General features: G+C 39.2%; 1 pseudogene; it reads left to right on the forward strand.

Moving 5' to 3' along the window:
• Positions 1–7,892: 7,892 nt before the first annotated feature.
• On the forward strand, positions 7,893–9,708 carry LOC127524744 (ladderlectin-like; annotated as a pseudogene).
• The last annotated feature ends 12,012 nt before the right edge of the window (positions 9,709–21,720 follow it).

Consider the following 21,720-nt stretch of genomic DNA (forward strand, 5'->3'; position numbering starts at 1 on the left):
ACTCAAGTGGTTTAACCTCAAATTTATGAAGCGACATGAGCTCTTTGTTTGCGCAAAAAAAAAAATATATATATATAAATCTCCAACCCACGCACACTGAAGTTAAACCACATGGATTTCTTTTAAGATGTCTTTACTACCTTTCTGGGGCTTGAAAGTGTCAGTTGTGTAGGCTGTCAATGGAGGCAAAGAAATCGCTCAGATTTCATCAAAAAGATCTTCATTTGTGTTCCGAAGATGAACAAACGCCTTACAGGTTTGGAACGACATGAGGGTGAATAATTAATGACAGAATTTGTATTTTTGGCTGAACTATTCCTTAAAACTGTTTTATTGGGTCATAAACTGTTTAAAAAAGCCCAGAGAGCACACATACATTTTTGACAATTTCTTACATGTTTGCACTTAACCTACATTTCGGTGGCTTATTGAATGTGTCCATTAACGTTTTCACATCAAATCCAAAGAAAAACTCAACTGTTACAGTTTTTGGAACAATCTGGTTTTTAATAGTGTCGCTGTGCTAAATTCCATGGAAAAATATGTATTTCAAGAGAAAAAACATAGATGATGAGAAATTTTTCATTTTTGGGCGTATAAACTATCTACACCAAAAATGTATCTTGTTCTTTCTCTACACTACCAGCATTAAACTGAGAGGAAATCCATGTGTGATTTGTCACCATTTCCACAGACTTAGACACCCAGGCACACAAGCCTCATCCCTAATGGACACTCTGCGCACGCTAAACAAATTAGGCCCGCGCATTACAGCTAGAGTGCTAGACAGAGAGAGATAAAGATGCTAAAGCTAATGGCTACCAACACTCTCTTCTAACACCATGATGGATAACCGTGGGTAACGTAGTTACAAAGCCCCCCGGAGGCGCGATCGACAGGCAGCCCCGCAGCTAGACGTCAAAGGACGCTCACATACCCGGAGTGAATGAGTGAATGCATTACGATCCATCAACGCTCAGACACCTTTAACACCATTACAGAGATGCTTTCACTTAACAGAGTCTAGACTAGGCAAAAACAAACTTATCATCTTCACCTATGGATGATGAAGAGACAGACTCCTATATGCAACGACTGCCGTTATACATTTAATGGTGTCCGGGTCAATAAACACCAGGGGTCGATCGCACTAGTAGGGCCCTATGAAGTTTTACTTTTTCCAAAATTCAGTTTTACGTTTTAATTTGTAATTTTTAATTCAGTTTTAATAATCAAAATGGATGTGTAATCAAATGAATTCATAAAACTTTAACAATTTACTAATTTATTAAAATTTTAACAATAATAGGGCCCTATAAAATATTTTATTTTTTCAGAAGTTCTGTGTCTATTTAAATTTTTCTGCACTCTTTTTGTGTTTATGGTTTAATACAAATAATCAAAAATGGTGTTAATCAAATGAATGCATAAAATTTTAACAAAATTTAATAATCTTTTAAAATGGAATCAATTGAATTTTAAACAATTTTTGCCAAAAGTGATGCTCAACAGAGGTTTACAGTTTAAATCAAAACATGGAGATATTAAAAATCAGACACATAATTATTAGAGGCAACAATAACAATCAAAAGGTGAACATGTATTAATAAGCAATTTAATAAACGTTTATTGTTTAATAATTATTTATTAAACTTAGTAATAAAATGTTAATTTCCAACATATTTTGGGTTCATTTTAAGCAAGCAATACAGTAATTTTTAAACAATAGTTGGATTAAATAAAACTACCCAGCAGGTTGGGCAAACATTTAACCCAACCGCTGGGTTTGTCCATTTTGAACCCAACTTGGGTTGTTTTTAGCCCAGCATTTTTTAGAGTGCACACTCTAAAAAATGCTGGGTTGTTTCAACCCAAATTTGGGTCAAACATAGACCAACACAGCCACTGGGTTAAATTTTAAAATAAAGTTTTAAACCAGTGGTTGGGTTTGTCCATATTTGACCCAAATTTGGGTTGAAACACCCAGCATTTTTAAGGTACTTTTGATTTATTTATTTAAATTTTCCCATTCTGTGACATTCCATGTTATACAGTAAATTACAATTTATATGACCTGATCCCACAATTCTGTCTGCAAGTTAAAACTTAGACTAATAGTGGCGTAAATATGCACTAAGTAACAATTTACTTACTACTTATTTTTGCTCTGCGTCACTACGTATGCAAAAACACACACAAGCAAAAAAGCACTGGAACCGTTTCACTGTTTGTATCACTCCATTTGCGGCGACTGTCATGGCAGTCGAGTAAATCCACCACATTTTTTACAAATACTACTGTTGTTGTGTAACGGAATGTAGTTTTAAGAGTTTTTTGGGTGAGAACATAGTTATTTAGACCTCAAATATGTGACTCATATATAAACATGGGGGCCTATTTTACTCATTTGTTTAGATGCTTTCGGAGGTGCGAGCTCCAGGCCATCAGCGACCGCTCAGCTTCATCTCGGCCACTCTTTCGGGAATTTGCCGCTGGCTCTTATGTATATAGTGGTTAAACATGAGGTATAATTCATTTGGGGTATATCAAATGGGCAATCTTCGGTCTTATTAATCTATTACTTGTTCCAGCTGCAAATCAATTTCATTTAAGGGGAAAATTAAGTTTCGGTTAAGTTAAGTTAACTTTATATTTAGGCTATATTTAATATATTTAAGTTAATTTATAACTTAAATCCTGTATTAGAGTGCTGTTTTTTTACGTTTGACTGAATCGTTTGCTTGTGTTTGTCTTTTATAATGGCTATTGTTGTTAATTTAAATATTATTGTTCAATAAATATTAATTTAAATAAATAATATGCCGTATTTGGTATTGAGAACGGGTCCGTTAGTGATTGTGATATTGACTTCAGTGAAAGTTACATTATTATGCCTTTATATGGCGGCAAAGACTGTCTTTATGAGTGAGTCAGTAGCAAATTGAAAGTGACTGGTTGTGATTACCTACAGCCGAATCACAGCCGTGCTGATATACAGCCATATCACACAGCTACTTGTGTGATATTGCTTATATATATATATATATTAAATATTCTACATTTATTTAATGATTATTTACGTATCGTATTTCAGTGGCTGGTGAAACCCTACACATGTGGCTTTGCATATTCACTCTCACCAAGTAAAATGATCATAAAATTACGCATTATACAAAAATCTACAAGACTCCCACTGACGACACCATGAGAGGACTGCAACATAATTGTGTTAGTCAGATAAAGCTTGGTAACTGTAGCAATGGTGTTGGCAGTGATAAGGAAGAAGACGGGTGAAGCCCATTAGGACACACTTCCTTGGTGAGCGGGAGAGTGAATCTCTCACACATCAGTGGACCTTAATCAGATCTGGGGCCAGTGCAGTGTCTCATCTGCACCTTTCATCTTTCTCTCTCCCGCTACCACTCAAACTGTCACTCCATCATTACAACCTTCAAATCTCTCCTATTTTTGTGCTGATAAACGCACACATCGCTTGTTCTGTGCGCTGCTGGAGTAACTGGAGCCGTTGAGGGCTGATTCTGTGATCCTTTGGCATGTCTGACAAAAGGAAACAGAGTTAGAATTGCGAATGAAGAGGAAACCGGAGAAATGTGATGTGGTTTATTGGTAATGCTGTCATGTAAACAAACACTGCATGCAGTTCGACGCACTGGCTCACTGCACAACATCACTTTGACATGTGGTTGGAAACACGATCGTTGAAAATTCCAGAATGTTCCAGCGCATTCTTCAGTTCCTCTTGGAACCTGTCATGGTCAGTAGGTTAACCAGCCATCTCTAAGCTCTGACCCGGCCTCAGACCTTGGCAGAGAGATCTGCTGAAAATCATCCGAAGACACCCCCCTGGGCTCATGCTGTGACTTCGGGGCACAATTATGGCCAGTGTTTCCAAACACAGCACACGGTCCGTCATGAGTGAGTGAGGTTCACAGCATAATCTGCCCAACAGAGGGGCCCCTTTTCCAGCATGCAGGCCTTTGATTGCGACCTCATTTAACCCTGAAGAGTCGAGTGAGTTAGGTGGGGGATGGAATGGAAGCAAAGACATTTTTATGTCGAATGTAGGTTTATGTACATCATACAAAGTTTACACAGAGTTTCAAAAGGAAGTTCAGGAGGAGCTTGTTCATCTAGCCCATCAATCACAACACAAGTACCAAAGCAATAGACAATAGATGCTTGCCGCACTTCCACCACCCTAACCCGACCCACTTTCATTTTTAATTTCTTTTTAAACGTGAACTAACTTCAATGCCATGCTTGTGCCTCTTCTTGACAGACAGAAAGTTTATCTGTATATCTTATCACTTTCAATGGATGCATGAACTTCTGTGTTCAGTTGGTTTCAGTCTTATTTAACCAATCATGCTCAGTCTGTTAGCTTGGGTAACCACAAATCTGATACAGTGCCTGTTCGACAGGGAGTTCCTCAGGGTTCAGTGTTGGGCCCAATTTTATTTAACATATAAATGCTTCCACTTGGGCAGATTATCAGGAAATACTGTCTTGGGTATCACTGTTGGGTACATCACTAATAGCTTTGATGTCTATTGCGCATTGCTAAAACTGAATTGATGCAGATTGGTACAGTGGCAGCTACTCGTAAGGCCGATCAGATCCGTTTGGTTCTTGATTCCAGCATGGTAATTCCCACTTCACAGGTGCAGAATTTTGGAGTTATTTTTGATCCACAGTTAACATTTGAGGCACACATAAAGCACATGTCTAAAACTGCTTTTTACCATCTTAGAAACATTGCTCGACTCAGACCTTTTCTCACTTTTGCTGACACAGAAAGGCTTATACATGCTTTCATATCATAATGCCTTGATCTCTGGCCTTCCAGCTAAATAAGCTAGCTACAGTATATTCAAAATTCTGGCGCTCGTGTGCTTACTCGTACTTCTCCTCGAGAACACATTACACCGGTGCTTTGCACAGTTGCACTGGCTTCCCATTAATGCTCAAACTGATTTTAAAATTCTAATTTTAACATATAAGGCACTACTTGGGACTGCACCAGCATATCTTTGTGATCTTATTAGTTCTTATACTCCATCATGCTCTCTCTGTTCTGCTAACTCTCTTTTACTTCATCAGCCTTCATGTAAGCTCAGGACCATGGAGAAAGAGCTTTTTCATTCAAAGCCCCCAAACTATGGAATGTGCTTCCTCTTAACATCAGAAACACACCAATGTTGGGACAAAAAGTTGATCAAGACATTTATTTAAGGCTGTTTTTAATTAGTTGTTGTATTGTTCTTGTTTATTTTGGGTTTAAGAAAAGTGCATTTATAACTAAAATACATTATTATTATTCTGAACTGTCTGTTTTTAGCTCTCTCTTGCATAATTGTTACAGAGATACATTTAAAGTCTCTTTATTTAGGTTTCTATTTAACCTAAGCCTGTTATTTGGGCACACACATCCCTCTGTGTGAATCGGCTATGGCTGAAGATGGAGAATACCATTAAGAATAGCATGAATAGTTACCAGTGATGAACAAGTGGAGCGAGTAAAGTTGGTATCTCAAGTAATCATTTCTGGATCAGCTGTGGCTTTCAGTGGCTGTGAACCATGAAATCTGGGGCAGGCACACAACAATTTAACTACTTATTGATTGTATGTTTCTGCACCCTGTGAAGAGTCCAAACTACCATTGACAGCTGAGATACCTCACTTTAAGTATTTCATCAAATCATTTTTTTTTTTTTTGTAATACAGACAAACTTACCAGGTTAAAGCTGTCTGTTTTTTTTTTTTTGTTTTTTGTTGTTTTTTTTTGGGGGGGGGGGTTCTGGCAGGTTTCCGTGGAGAAATACGAGTTTGCCTTCACGTTATTACATGTCTGTATACATAAAGAAGGAGTCCCGGACGCTGCAGGTAGTGGATCATTTGAAGACTCTTTTACAGCAGCTGTAATAATTAAGCTTGGTAAATAATCAAGAATAGTAAAGACGACCATCATCATTGACAGCTGGTGAATCACCAGAAGTAAAAAAGACTTCAGACTGCGGAGTCGCTACAGCAAAAAAGGGAATTCGAGTGAAAACAAGAATAAAAATATCAGCAGGGCTTTTGAAAGGTGGCGTGAACTCATTTTAATGGTTTATTGGGTAGATGATGCTACATTCCCTCACTCACACTCTGGACAACATTTCCAAGCATCCCTCCTGATTCTCACCTGCACTCATTCAGCCATTACCCACACCTGCCACTGATCATCACCTCATCAAGACTCACATATATGCACACACCTCAGTCAAACACATTGGGCCCTATTTTAACGATCTAAGCACATGGTCTAAAGCACACGGCGCAAGTGCACTTAGGGCGTGTCCGAATCCACTTTTGTTAGTTTAAGGACAGGAAAAATGGTCGTGCGCATGGTCTAAAAGGGTTGTACCAATTCTCTTAATGAGTAATGGGTGTGTTTTGGGCATAACATGCAATAAACCAATCAGAGTCTCATCTCCCATTCCCTTTACAAGCCAGTTTCGCTTGCGCCATGGCGGATTCACTATTTACATGGAGGAATTAGCAAGCAGAAAAACTGAATGCTCTCCAGCGAGGAAACGGATCTGCCCGTGCGGGAGGTTAAAGCGAGCAGACCATCTACGGGACAAGCCAGATTCCATCAAAGCATTTTTATCTTTATGCACACAATAATAATAATAATAATCTTTTACATTGTAATCCTTTTATTTTTAATATTTGGCATGTTTGTTTGCTGCTGCGCATCCGTGGTCATATCTCTCCTTATCCACGATCTCCATCATCATCTGTAAAACAGTAAACTCTATTACCATCTTCACAAACTGCTATAATTCTGAATTGCTTGCCTGTTTTTACTATCTTCTCATCTGCTGCAATAAAGTCTATACTTATTTCCACTAACCATCTGTTCCACTAACCATCTGATTTTCCATTACATAGTTAACTTGCAGTGATCGACACTCTCTGTGTTAGCCCTGTCCCACCGTCCGTAGGCAAGGGGGTTCAGGTGGCTTACAACAGAGCGCTGGAAGGGGGCAGCTCCTGTGGCGCTTTGGTAGGGATTCCTATTCGTCGGTCTGTCCGACGTACGTCGAACGTGACCGACTGAATGAGAACGTATTGGTTACAAAGGTAACCCTCGTTCCCTGAAGGAGGGAACGGAGACGTACGTCCCGTTGCCACAGTCACTGTACCCCGCTGATGCTGCCGCCTATCCGGTTCGGCTCCTCAGCGAAAAGCTGAAGATGCAACGCACCTGCTGCTCATTATATACCTGCGCCGCGAGGCGAGCAGCTGATGCATATGATTTCATGCCAATGTGCATTGGCTCATTGTAGTTACACTCGAAGTAGATTGGCCTCTCTAGCGAGATTCCTGTTCGTTGGTCTGTCTGACGTACGTCTCCGTTCCCTCCTTCAGGGAACGAGGGTTACCTTTGTAACCGAGACGTTCACTGTCCTCAATGACGTCAGACATTTCACATGACCAAAGCACATCCTCAAATTTTCTTTTCTGTGAAAAATAATTGCATCACTGACTGAGATTTTTTCACTTTCAATTCCACAAGCAAACGATTGCACCATAAAATATACATTAAAAAAAAAAAAAAAAAATTCACTGAGTAAGCATAACTGAGGAAGGGTGTTCACATTAAGTAAAGTATAAAAGCGGGGCTGTTTCTGGAACTTAACAAAATCTTCCTCTGAGATTCTAAAGGCATCAACCAAACCAAGGTGAGTTTTTGGTACAGAAACCTGCTGAATAACATTTCTAATGTATCTTTGTGCTTTGTCTTTAAAGTACATTGAGAATCCACATTGTGCAGCTTAAGAGTGCAGACATTTAACTTTTCCTGCTTATTATTCATTTGTAGGTTCATCATGACAATGCTGAGAGGTCTAATGCTTCTTTTCATTGTCTTCTCCATGGGGAATGCAGAAGGTAACCAAAGCATTCAATTGTAAAAACTCTTGCTATTCCACTTTAAAAGCATTTTGGAAATGTACAAAACTCCATTTACTAATATTTCCATAATTAATGAGGGATTTACAGTGTCAAAGTACACATAATTTAGGCACATAATCACATAAAATAAGCTACATAAAAATAAAAATATTCTTTGCTATTACAAATATTACAAAGTCATAACATTTGTGTACTGGATGCTGTTAATTTAGTTGAAAAATGCCCCCATGGATGGAAAAATTTTGGAGTCTGATGCTACAAGTACTTCTCTCAGTCGGCTGACTGGCTCACAGCAGAGGTAATGTGTTAGTTACAACAAGGTGAACTGGTCACACTTTACATTAGGTGTCTTTAACTACATCAAATAAAGAGTTAGGTACAATGCACTTGTTGTGTTGTATTGCAAAACACTTTTGCTGCTACTGAGCTGGGATACGGGTAAAGTTAGGGACAGTTTTGGTGGTATGGATTAAGATGTAAGGGAAGGTCAACAGTGTAATCATTGATTTAATTACAGCTGTAATTACATGCAGGTATTTTTTTTTTAAACACAAGTACAATGTAAACATATGTACACAATAAGCGCACTTAATCAAATTTTTGATTTAAATGTTAGTACATAGCAGCCTAGTTAAAGACATTTGATATAAAGTGGGAATGTTTTTTTTAAATTATTTTTAAAGTAAACCTTTCTTTTCTGCAATACAGAAAACTGATACTGAGCAAATAATCAATCAGAGCAGACTTTGTTTGAAATTGAAAATGACTCAAATGTTTTAGTCACTTACGCTTTATGCTAAAAAGATTAGATTTTGACAAAAAATCTGTCTCTTTAGAGAAGCTGCCAAAGTCTTGATGCAAATCTCGCATCTGTTCATCATAAACTGGAAAACGATTTTCTGCTGAGTCTGTTGCCTTCTCCTACCTCACATTCTTGGGTTGGTGCTCATGATGGTATAAAAGTAAGTCAAACTGTGTGTCTTAAAGAGACCTTTTTTGTTCATCTAGACTGAAATTTCTGCTTTGAACAGTAAATGCAAAGTTTCTAATGAAGATGGTTATAAAGCTGAACTTGATTAGCTTCTTCCTGAAGTCTAGTGCACTCTTTCTAATCACTCTCTTCACTCATTAGGACGGACAGTGGTTGTGGAGTGATGGATCTGCGTTTGACTATACCAACTGGTGCAATACTGAGCCTAACAATGACGATGGTCCTGAGAACTGTCTGGAGATCAACCAATCCTGTGAGAATGCAGTCTGTTTTTTTAATACTTTCAATTACAATTTACAATACTATAATTTCATATCATATACCAGTGGTTCTCGAACGTTTTTTTTTTTGGTCACACCCACCTTTAAACCTTTTTTTAAAAAAAATCTGGCGTAATGTAACAAAGTGCCTTCAGTTGAACATTCTATTTTATTCCACCACTATAATGATCAGAATAACTAATTTCTATATTCCACCCTACAGCTAACCGTTGCTGGAATGATGAGACCTGTTCGGACAAATTGGGCTATATTTGTGCTATAGACCTGTGAGATCATGCAGTTATGCTGCTCCACAGTTACTTTGATTGTACACCTTCAGATCTTATCTTTACAAAAAAATGTTATTCTGAAATTAAACCTGAAATTAATTAATTATTTTTTGATGCTTTAATTTCTTCTCAATACCTTCTCTGAAACACTTCTCTAATCAATAAAAGCATTGATACAGCAAATTGTGTGTTAAAACAAATTCATGTATAACAATAAACATATATTGTGTAGCATTGCAAGATCTGAGGATATGGTTATTTGATGGCATTAAATGAGGTCATCATCAGGGGAGGGGTTTAAGCAAGCTGCACACATCTGCTTTATCATTGACAAACACTAGAAGATATGTGCATTTTTGTTTCCTACAGTGGGTTGTAGGCACATATGGACCTCATCCAGGGCTCTTTTTGTTATAACATTTTATATAATAGTGATTAATTCAGTATTCTGGTATTGCCGTTTCTGATTCTAAACAGCTGATAGAAAACACACAAGACATGATTGCTGAAATATTATCAGAAAAAAAAAATTCTCAGGTCAGAATATGGCTCCAACATCAGAGAAGGATTTATCAGTAATATTTTATAGGGCTCATGCCCCAGTAAAAAGGGTCTAGTGACGCCACTGGTGTAGAGTAAGCTCCAAATCACCACTTTGGAATTATTTTTTAATTGTTTTTATTTTTACACGAACATGTATTAAGCAATAATAGTGTAATAAAATTAATTTAAATCTGTAAATTATAGAACGACGTAGACGCTAACGACACAAAGCAACAACGATGGATGGACAGAGGCGATTGTTAGGTGCCCAAAGCAAAAACAGTAGTGATGAAAAGGATGGAAAAAATTACCTTACACATCAGGTCTTTCAAAATCACATTAAACAGAATATTGGTCGTGATGATTCCAGACAGGAAAAGACTAGCGATACTGATGGGGATGACGTCAGAGGGGATACTACAATAATTTATTTTGCACTGCTGTCATGTAAAGAATGAGGATTGTCAAGATAGTGTGTATATGACTGGTTAAAAATGCAGCTCTGCAATTATAATATAAGTTATTTCATTTGTGTGTTTAGAAGCAACTAAAAACAACACGTATGCAAAAAGCACACACGCTGTACGGACTTATAATTGTATTAACCTAACACGACTGTAGTTACTTTACACAACAATTATATTTAAGTGTTGAATTAATTGTAGCCTATATATAATCCATATATAAAATTATATAATACAATTATTAAATAATACAATTTAATTCAATCTTAAATACATTCTATCATATACAGTAAAAAGAAAAGCTGTAAAATGAAGCGTTATATTGTCAGCTGTGAGGTTTCTCTAAAAAAACGCAGATATACGTGCATGCACAGCTGGCTAATGAGAGGTCTGTAATCTGGGTCTGTATAAAAGTTGTTTATTATGAGAACTGGCACACTTGGCATTGCTCGAAGATTGGGCAAGAGCGCGTCTGCAAACAGTGGAATTTTTGACGAGAGTGACGAAAGGCTGTAAGGAACGCGTGTGCGGAAAGCCTTTATATGGAGATGGCCTGGGGGCGTGTTTTATGCAAATGACTAACCTTTTGCACATGGCTGCTCATTTAGAATACTCCAAATTCATTAACTTCAGAACAACGTTAAGAACAAATTCATGTGCGTACGAACGTGTTGTGGATTAGGCAGAGTAGTTCTCCTGTGCATACAAATATCAAATAATCCACACAATTATTAGTGGATGAGACCCAATGTCTTCTTTAAAACAGCAGTACTATGGAGACCCTAAAATGAGATGGTGAAGAAAAAAAATATGAGATGGGAGAAAAAAATTACTTGAATGCTTTTGCGTTCTCTCGCAAAATGTTTGTGTTCCTGAGAACCTTTGCGTCCACTTGCAAAGAACACAAAATTTTTGTGAGCGAACACAAAGTTGCTCAGGGGAACGCAAAACATTTGCGAGAGAATGCAAAAGCATGTTCCCTTTCATAGGCTCACTTCAACGCTGCATAGCCATCGCTATGGGAACACCTTAGGTGTGACGAATGTCTGAAGCACTAATACTAATACCATTTTATTGGCCAGTAGCGTTTAGCACCGCCCCGAGAAATACTCCACATATGCTTCATATCTGCGTGCTACGCGCTATTTCATCATAATTCATTTCCTTCAGGAAGTGAATTTTCTGTTGCCCGTTGGAAAGCATTTCTCGTGTTTATTGCTACATTTCAGAGCAGTTTTCACTCCTCTCAAGCGGACATGATGAGTTATAGGAGATGCATCTATCTGTTTGACAGATTCATCACAGGAGGAGACACTCATGACAGGTGCGTGCAATGTTTGGGCCTTCAGCATGCTCAGGCGGCACTTAACAGCCTATCTGACTGTCGACACCGAGATGGCCTGCGTTTGAAAGTTTTACACTCGAGGCTTGCCTCATTTCTGAGAAAAGAAGGCCACTCATCTATCCCCCGCCATTCCTTTTCTGCGGTTGCCGAGGTGCCACACGAGACGGACGCTTGGGGTGACTATTACTAGGCGGAGCACATAGAGGGGTGAGCAGGTGGAATTTTCTCCCTTTCTCTCTCTCTTCCCGAGCCACTTGCATGCGTTATACGATCACTGCGCGGACCCTGTTATTTTTGTTACTGACAATTTGCGGCCAACCCGGAAGCTCATAATTTAATTTCTTTTGGTTGTGGACCGTTTGATGATGAACTGCTGTCTACAGCGGCCTCTGATTCTGAGGAGCTCATGGGTGGTTTGTGCAGTTCTCTCCCTCCAAGCGGACAGGAGAAATGCACTTCCCCATCTTATAACGAGTTATTGGATGTGATTACTCATGCTGTAGACAAGCTGGTGTTAGAATGGGACAGCGAGCCGACTCAAAATCAGGCCCAGTCGAAACCGGATGACCAATTTTTGACCAGCCACAACCCAGCCCAGTCCCGTAAGCCTCCCCCCTTTCTTCCTCCACCATGAGGTTTTGAGGTCTTGGAAACAGCCCTTTTCGGTGCTTATAACCAAACCCTGCTACCACTGACTTTGCCACTGTTTCCAATGTGGCGGAGCAGGGTTACGCAGCGATGCCGATCATGGAGGAGACTCTTGCGGCTCATCTTGTGCCAACTTCGGCTCCGACTTGGAAGTTGCGGCCTCTGCTGCTGTCAAAGCCATGTAGGATTACTTCTGCTAGTTGGAAAATCTATCATGGCCGCTGGACTGGCAGCAGCCACTCTTCATGGCCGTGCTCCAAGCTTATCAAGCAGACTTGCTTAAGTAGCTGGACGAGGGAGAAGGCCTGACTCGAGAGGCTGTTAAGGAGCTCAGACGGGCTACTGACTTGGCACTTAGAGCTACCAAGCATACTGCCTGGGCAATAGGCAGGTCCATGCCGGGAATGGTGTCAATAGAGCACCATCTTTGGCTTACACTTACTGACATCAAAGAAAATTATAAAATGTTCCTTTTAGATGCCCCCATAGCTCAGGATTGTCTATTTGGAGAGTCTGTTACTGCTCTGGTGGAGAAATTTCGTAACAGCGTAACAGCTCATCCCATGCAGTTCTAGGGAGGTTAAGTGGTAACAACCTACTTGTCTTGTGCTTGTCTTCTCTACAGCGCCCCCGTGAGGTGCTGCGAAGTGAGCCATCACCTTTGGAGCCCCCTCGTAGAGACGGGTCCTAGGACTCACCCAACAGTTTACTCGCGGCAACGCAAACGGATAGACCCGAGTTTGACGGCCAAGGCCTCTCGCTGTCAGGGCGTAGCTCATCGGCACTCGATCATTTAAGGGAGCCTAGGATTATGTATAAACCTTCAAAAGAGTGTGTTGCTGCCATGTCAGCAAATTACTTTTCTAGGCGTGGACTTGGATTCTCGCACGATGCGGGCACGTCTGCCTCCCAGACATTCAGTCATTTCAGGACAGGACGTATAGTCCATGTAGGTTAATGCCGCAGACTGATGGGTCTTATGGCAGCAGCGTCGCTTGTGGTTCAGTTGGGCCTGCTCCACATTAGGCCTTTCCTGTGGTGGATCAAAAGCCAAGGGATCTCTCCTCACTGCCACCCTTTTTCCGCAAAGTACACGCAGAGGCTTTTGCGCTCTACTTCCGTGGACGAGGCTAGGGGCGTTTTGTCTTCGTAAAACTATCACAACAGATGCATCCCTCATGGGCTGGGGGGGCAATCTATCAGAGACGCCCGACTTTTGGAGTTAGAAAGAGGTGCCTCGTGGCTTGCACATAAATTGTTTGGAGATGCTGGCAGTGTTTCTGGCACTCAAACGGTTCTTCCTCTATGTGAAGGGGTGTCACATACTGGTCAGGACAGACCACATGACTGTGGTCTCATACTTGAATAGCCAAGGAGGACTACGTTCTCACCCCCTGTGCAAGCTGGCGAGGTGTGTCCTTCTTTGGGCGCAGACCAAGTTTCTGTCAGTCAGAACGCTTCAAATTCCAGGTCATCTGAACCTGGGAATGGACCTACTCTCGAGGCAGGGCTTGGAGCCCAGAGAGTGGAGGCTACAACATCAAGTGGTGAGCCTCATATGGCAGAGGTTTGGCTGAGCAGAACTGGATTTCTTTGCTTTGAGCATGATTACGCATCGCCCACTCTGGTTCTTCCTGTCTTCTCCGTCGCCTTTGGGAGTGGATGCTCTGGCTCAGGAGTGGCCCAGGACCAGACTTTATGCCTTCCCACTGATCTGACTGTTCTCAGAGGTTCTGCTCAGAGTACAGGCGGACGAAGTGACCCATCTGTTGCTGATGGCCCTGCTCTGGCCCATTCAGATATGGTTCTCAGACCTGGCTAGTCGGCCCTCTTTGGGAGGTTCCCCTCAGGTCCGACCTGCTGACTCAGGACAGGGTATGATTTGGCTAGATTTATGGAAACTGTGGGTGTGGCCCTTGAGAGGAATGTGCATTAATGTGCTCTGGTCTCTCGGCTGAGATTATGACACTATTCTTGACTCTGGGGTCCCATCTATGAGGTGCCTATATGCTTTTAGGTGGAAGCTTTTTGCCTTTTGGTGCAGGCAGCTCGACCTGGACCCAGTTCATTGCCTTGTAGGTTCAATACTGGAGTTCCTGCAGAGTCATGTTTGGCAGGAGCAACCTCCGCCACTCTTAAGGTTTATGTGGCAGCTATATCTCACCCTCTATATTTGTGGTGGATGGATGCATTTATTTCTGGATTCAAAACAAAGCCCCCGTTCACTACCATTATAAATCTTTGTAGAGCAAGGATATTTTTAAATATAACTCTGATTGTGTTTGTCTGAAAGAAGATAGTCATATACACCTAGGATGGCTTGAGGGTGAGTAAATCATGGGATAATTTTCATTTTTAGGTGAGCTATCCCTTTAAGCTTGTCATTTTGATGGCGGATTGTAACCAAGAACGGTAAAGACGACCATCATCATTGAGAACTGGTGAATCATTAGTAGTAAAAAAGACTTCGGACTGCAGAGTGGCTACAGCAAAAAAGGGAATGCAAACAGGCCCATGTGAAAACAAGTATAAAAATATCAGCAGGGCTTTTGAATGGTGGCGTGTGTTTTGAACGGGTTTAAAATGGATGCAGAGATTGCTTTTTTTCTGCTGAACAGGTAAGACATTTGAATGGTTTATTGGGTAGATAATGCTAATTAGATAACGCTAATACACACTAAATACACATAGTTACGCAATGTTGATGTTCTTAACATTAACAAATTTGAGAACAAAGTATAACAATAATAATTTGCATAGTTTGATGTGATGAGCTAACTTTGCAATTGTTAGATTTAATCACCATTAGATTTATTGTAGAACTCTTTTTTTTTGTTTTGTTTTTTCAGTTGGTCAGAACAAAACTGGCAGACCTGTTACTTGTTCAGATGACATTTTCCGGTGAAACTTATTATTTTGGACATACTTGGACCAAGATGTAGTATCTGTAATTCCGAAGTACAGTCTTCACACCGGTGCGTTGACTAATAGCCACACATACTCCTCAAAGCATTAGATTCATCTGCGCTGAGGAGCCGTGCCGATGCACAACCCACGTAAAATGATAATTCTACAAATAAAACAATTTAAACGATAATTGCAACTTTATCTCACAATTCTGATTTTATACCTTGCAATTCTGAATATTTTTCTCAGAATTTTGAGATATAAACTAGCAATTGCGAGTTAAATTCAGAGGGGAAAAAAGTTTATATCTCACAATTCCGACTTTGTAATTCGCAATTGCGACTTTATATCATGATTTCGAGAAAAAAAAGTCAGGATTGTCAGATAAAAAATTGACCTTTTTATTCAGTGGCAGAAACAAGCTTCCATAGAAGTTCCATAATGTTTCAAATAAATGCTGTTCTTTGGAATTTTCTATTCATCATAGTGTCCTGAAAAAAAAAAAAATCAGTTTCCACAAAAATATTAAGCAGCAACTGTTTTCAACATTGATAAGAAATGTATCTTGAGCACCAAATCAGCATTTTAGAGTGTTTTTGAAGGATTCAATTTTTAAAAATCGTCCCGATCTCAAACTTTTGAACACTATATGGGAAGCAACAACCTTCCCGCTGCACCAACGGATAAAATGACTTTGAGACTTTTTGGTAATTATTCTTAAGGACGAAAATAAAAAAGATCTAGGGAATCTCACACCAACCGGTGATCTGAAGGTCTGTGTGGTGGAAGAGTTCAGAAAAAAAAAAGAAAGAAAAAAAACATTAAATATAAAGAGAGAGAAAATGAAATATCAGGATTAGAAAAAACAGCTTTTCAGATCAATGGCCAAGAAAAGGTCTGAGTATCGATTTGAGAAAGGTACTTGTGGCGTATGAAAACACAGAGGTGGATTTTCAGTCTGCTGATGGCTTAGATGACCTTCTTCAGATCCTCAGAGGCAAGCACACCAGCCACACACCTTTCATATCTCAGGCTTCTGTCCATTCCCATCAAATTCTGAGGTGAGATACTGTAACCTGACCAAACCTTATTTAAAAAAAGAAAAAAGGCCTCAAGCCCTGTCCTTTCTGATCTTAGTTGTGAACTGTAATTGGCTCGTAGTCTACCGACATGATCCTGTCAGCTCGTATGTGATTGACAGCCCTTAGTCCCAGAAAGCCTAATTTGTGGAGAGTTTCTTGCTCACTTTGGCAATAAATATCCCTCTCCTCATCTCCTTGGGTGAAAAACGGTACTTACTAATGTTCTGCTCATGTGAACACGTGCGTGTATGTTCATACGAGCAGAACATTGGGCATCACTATTCAATGTGTACTTTCCGTAGACATAATGATTTTTATACTTTACAAACTATATTCTATCCTCTAACCTACACTCTAAAAAATCTTGGGTTATTTTAAGTCCGGGGTTGAGTCTTTTGGGATATTTTTGGGGGTTATTTTTCCAGTGTTTGGGTAGTTTTTGTGTTACCCAGCTCCTGAGTCAGACGTAACAACCCAGCATTTGGGTCGTTTTTGTGTTACCCAGATCCTGGGTCAGAAGTAACAACCCAGGGGTGGAGTTATTTATTGCGGGCTTTCAGCGCCCTCTTCAGGAGGGAGCAGTGCAGCTCCGTCAAATTGCTGCATGTCTTCGGTAAAATACAGGTTTGTGTACATTTTATTTCATCTAAAAATTTGTTATTGTTCTGTATATCATTTAATTTTATGCAAAGCAACATACACGGGCGTGATCTGAGTCGCCTAAACGAGTGTCGCGTCGGTCTTTTCGCGTGATGGAAACGCCTGATGACTTGCATAAAATGTTATGATTTTATTCAAAAAGATACAGAACATAAATTTTTAGGATGTTAAAATATGTTATCAGAATTGTACACTGATTATTTATGGGCAGGTTATGGTCAACTGCAGCATTTTTCGGCTATAAATGAAACAGGGTGGCGGTCTGAAGTTAGCAGTTCCCCGCCGGACGCGAGCCATCTCTGGCATGAGATCCAGTGCTGTTACAGTGGAAACAGGACAACAGAGACTGGTCCATTACACTTGAATTACTTCTAAATGTTTAATTTTTAGTTCTAATATTTGTTAAACAAGCTTAAATCTAGGCAATATCTATTAAAAACTTGAAAATAAAGAAATTATCATGCAAACCAGTGGCTGTGTGGAGTATTTAAAAATGTTTAGAGGATTTAAATTAATCTGTAAACATTAATTCATGTATGAAGTAAAAAAAAATAAGCTAGTATTATATTAAAAATGAATCAACCCATTATGCTGGGTTAAATAAACAACTCAATTTGCTGGGTAAAATTAACCCAACATGTGTTCTGTCCTATATTTACCAGCACTTGGGTTGAAAACAACACAAATTGGGTTGTTTTTTACCCAGTGTTTTTTAGAGTGTAACCATCACAGAACACTTTTAGCATTTTTACATTTTCAAAAAACATCATTATATATGATTTATAAGCTGTTTTTCTCATGGGGACCAAAATATGTCCCCATAAGGTAGGGAATACCTAAACCACACACACACAAGTGCTTCTACAGGCTGCAACGATACTGTACATAAGCTGAAAGCTGCTGCAGGCCGTTTAATGATGAAGAAGTGCTCTTGATATAGTAATCAGGGGAATTCTTAACATTCAAATAGTTCTGCAATCAGCCAATACCAAGAATTTTTTTATTTAAGGAACTAGGATGGAATACCATTATACAAAGCAAATGTGACCTTTAAGATAGCTGTAATTGTAATGCATCTATCTATCTATCTATCTATCTGAGTAAAGCCACACTTTCTCAAAACAAGAGGGACAGGCTATTGATTATGAGAGGGTAGAATCCATTACTAGGGGTCATTCTTAATCCTGCCTTACAAAGATGCCACTCTTATTGACCACGGGATGGCAAATTAAACAGAAGTGAAGATATGCAGCACACACGCACAAACAAACACACAAACTATTCTTCCCAGAGGTTAATAGACAAAGGACAATCAAACATGAACGAAAACAGGCCAGAGAGGGAGATACGAATGAAACAAATAAACCTCAAGTTCAGACAGGAAACTTTCTCAGAAAAGGGAAATTAAAAGCACAACATATTGACTTGCTGTATCCACCCGTGGCTATTACACATTATATCTCCTCTAACAGCAGACAGCGTATTACACAAGCTCCATGTGTCACTGCTTGGTACTTCTTCCTTTTTTATTGTTTGTTTTCTGCCACAGCCTGAATCTCAGGGATTTTCCTAGAGGATGAAATCACACAGAAATCATGTCTTGAATGACTTTCATCATGACTTGCTGTTTCATGCAATCAAAGTGTGTGTGTGTGTGTGTGTGTGTGTGTGTGTGTGTGTGTGTGAAACTGTGAATAAATTCTGCTTGTTTAAGGTGATGTTAAATCAAATCCAAAATGGATAACACAACTGATTTTATAAGCTTCTGACAGCATCGAATCAGCATTAATCTGTTGTCCAGTAATCATTCAGTGAAGACTTGTACAGAACTGAGAAATTGACTGTTTTACCTTTTTAATATTCGTCCTTGTAGCTGTCAATGTTGTCAATGACTGCTGTGTGTTTCTTTGAGACAGTTGTGTCACTTTCTGTTTCAGTTTTAGATGAAAAGCCAGAAATCTTCATAACGCATTTAAATAACGCATTTTTGGATGGCGTCTTAAAGTGGAAAAGGCTCCTTTTTTTGTAATGTGTGCGGCGTTAATCGCGCATGCGCGCCTAATTAACGGATTTTGCCGCTTTTTTTTTTTTTCCCGCCGAATACTTAATCCCAAAATGCAATAGGCCTACACAGAAACAGAATTACAATATGATCAAAAAAGAACATTTTATAATGATAATAATAATAATAATAAAACTGCAAACATCAATTAACATTTTAAAATGTAAAAAAAAAAAAAAAAATTGAAAATAATAATAATAATAATACATAATTTTATTACTAAATAATATTTCTTCTGAGGTTCTGTGGCTGGTCCGGCCGGTGTGTAGCTGCTCTTCGATTGCCTGTGCCCTTGTCTAATACAGGTGAGTCACTGAATGTAATCTCCCTGTGTCAGACAAATCAATCTTGTCGCCGTCTCTCAGGTTAAGCTCTGTCCCATGAGGCACCTCCATCAGGCCTTAAAACCCTGTGCTCAGCACATGTTGTGTTGTCTTTCCATAACACACACACAGGTTACTCCTTAAACGTTATCTTACATGTTATAATGTTCTTTGTGTTATGTTTCCTTCTGCACAGAATGATAATGTACTGATATACTTTGGGTGCACACATACACACACATGCACACATACACACACATTATAATATATATATATATATATATATATATATACACACACACACACACCTAAAGAAACATGCACTACTTTTCAGTAGGCATGAAATGGAAGCTGCAATACGCTTTTCTTCCCTAACATGACATATATCCAAATTAAATAGCCTCTCCAACTAGAAAAAATGTAGGATGGGACTTGGTTTTGACCATGTGGAATTGTTTGAATCGTTGTGGTCTGCTATTGGTGGATCTCATGTGAGTGACAGGTTGCCCCGCCCTCACGCCAGTAAACATCATCAGAGAAGAGATGTTGCTGCAGGGGGGAGGGGAAGTGATTTTAATTAAAGATTATGAATGCACATGAATTATATATATATATATATATATATAAAAAAAAATGATGTGCATGGATAAATCATTTATAATAAATACTTCAGTATTCAAAAATAAATAAATAAATAATTTATGGTGACTTTAAATAGCATATAAATTAACAGTGGCATAAAAAAAAAAGATGTTTTATTCTTCATAAGAGTGGTCCCACCTCATAGTCGCCGCCATTTTGAGATCACATGACCAAACAAATACTACTCACTTTATCTCAATAGTCCAAACCCCCATTATCTGATATAAAGTCCAATTCAAATAAAATAAAAATAATAAAATTATTATTATTTTGCAGAAAAGTCTCATTTGGTACTCTTGTAAAAAACTGAAAATAGTTACTTTTTTTAATAGCCTATACCATTTAATCACTAGAGCTGACTCGGATGTGATCTGTACTAATACATATTTAATGGAATCAGTTTTAACTGCTTGACTCGGGCCTCATAATTTTTTATAAATACTGTCAGACGTGAAAATACTTAGAAAATAACCCCCTTAAAAAATAATGCCCCCTTAAGAGAGACTTACAAAACTCTCTGACCCTTCCCTGCGCCTGTGGATGGGCACTGGGAGTTTGGGTCTGTCTTATTAGTGTGCAATATTATCATATTTCACGGACGAGCAGGCCAGAGAAGGTAATTACCTGCTCCGTGCTATTAAGCCCTGTTTTATTCCATTCATTTTCGCCTGACCAACTCAAGCAAAGGGCCGCTGGCATTTATTTCCCGCCTGTAGATTTACGAGGACCTCGACTCAGCCGAGCCATAAAAAATCTGAGGAGGAAAACCGCTGTATGTGTCGATGAGTCTGCCCACATGAATGTGAAGGAGAACGCTGTAAATGTTCACACTTTTATGTGAGATTTTTCACGGCCGTGGTATAAACAATATCGATCGTCAATTTCAGCGTTGTTGTTATTGGAGAAAAACAACTTATTTTTATGTACAAAATGCAGCCGGGTCTCCTGTCGTAATGTCCCCAGATGAAGGACGCTTTATACAGGGAGGAATCAGTGTTTGTGAATCACGATGAGCTCAGTTTGCCTCTTGTTTCAAGATCTAAATAAAATCAGAGGTATCCTCAAGTTTGATAACATCAGGCTTCTCCTCTGTTTTTCATTTTAACCGTGTTTCCTACATTTTGCGATGCATTTTTCAAAGGCTTGATATCGGATGAGTATCTGAAGCCAAGTATTGATTGTAATTTCCTGCGACGTTCATTCCAATCGCAAGCTTTATTAAGAATCTCATTTCTTTCTGCCATATGATTGGTGACCCAACAAGCGTGCCCGTGCAAACAGAGAGAAAATCAAGAAACAAAATAAGACACCCCAGCGTCCTGTGTCTGAAATCAACATGATTATGTTATTTTACCTCAGTTGGTTCAGTTTGTCTGTCTGGAGGAATGGGATGAAGTAGGCATATGCAAAAAAAAAAACTGGATTGTTCTCACCCTGCTGAGACTGACAATGAGACTTTCTCACTTTAGACTATTACAGTTTGAAGTTTACAGAGAAATGCGTGGTTAAGAGTTAGGCT

The sequence above is a fragment of the Ctenopharyngodon idella genome, chromosome 2, assembly GCF_019924925.1.
Source record: "Ctenopharyngodon idella isolate HZGC_01 chromosome 2, HZGC01, whole genome shotgun sequence".
In the NCBI taxonomy this organism is placed as follows: domain Eukaryota; kingdom Metazoa; phylum Chordata; class Actinopteri; order Cypriniformes; family Xenocyprididae; genus Ctenopharyngodon; species Ctenopharyngodon idella.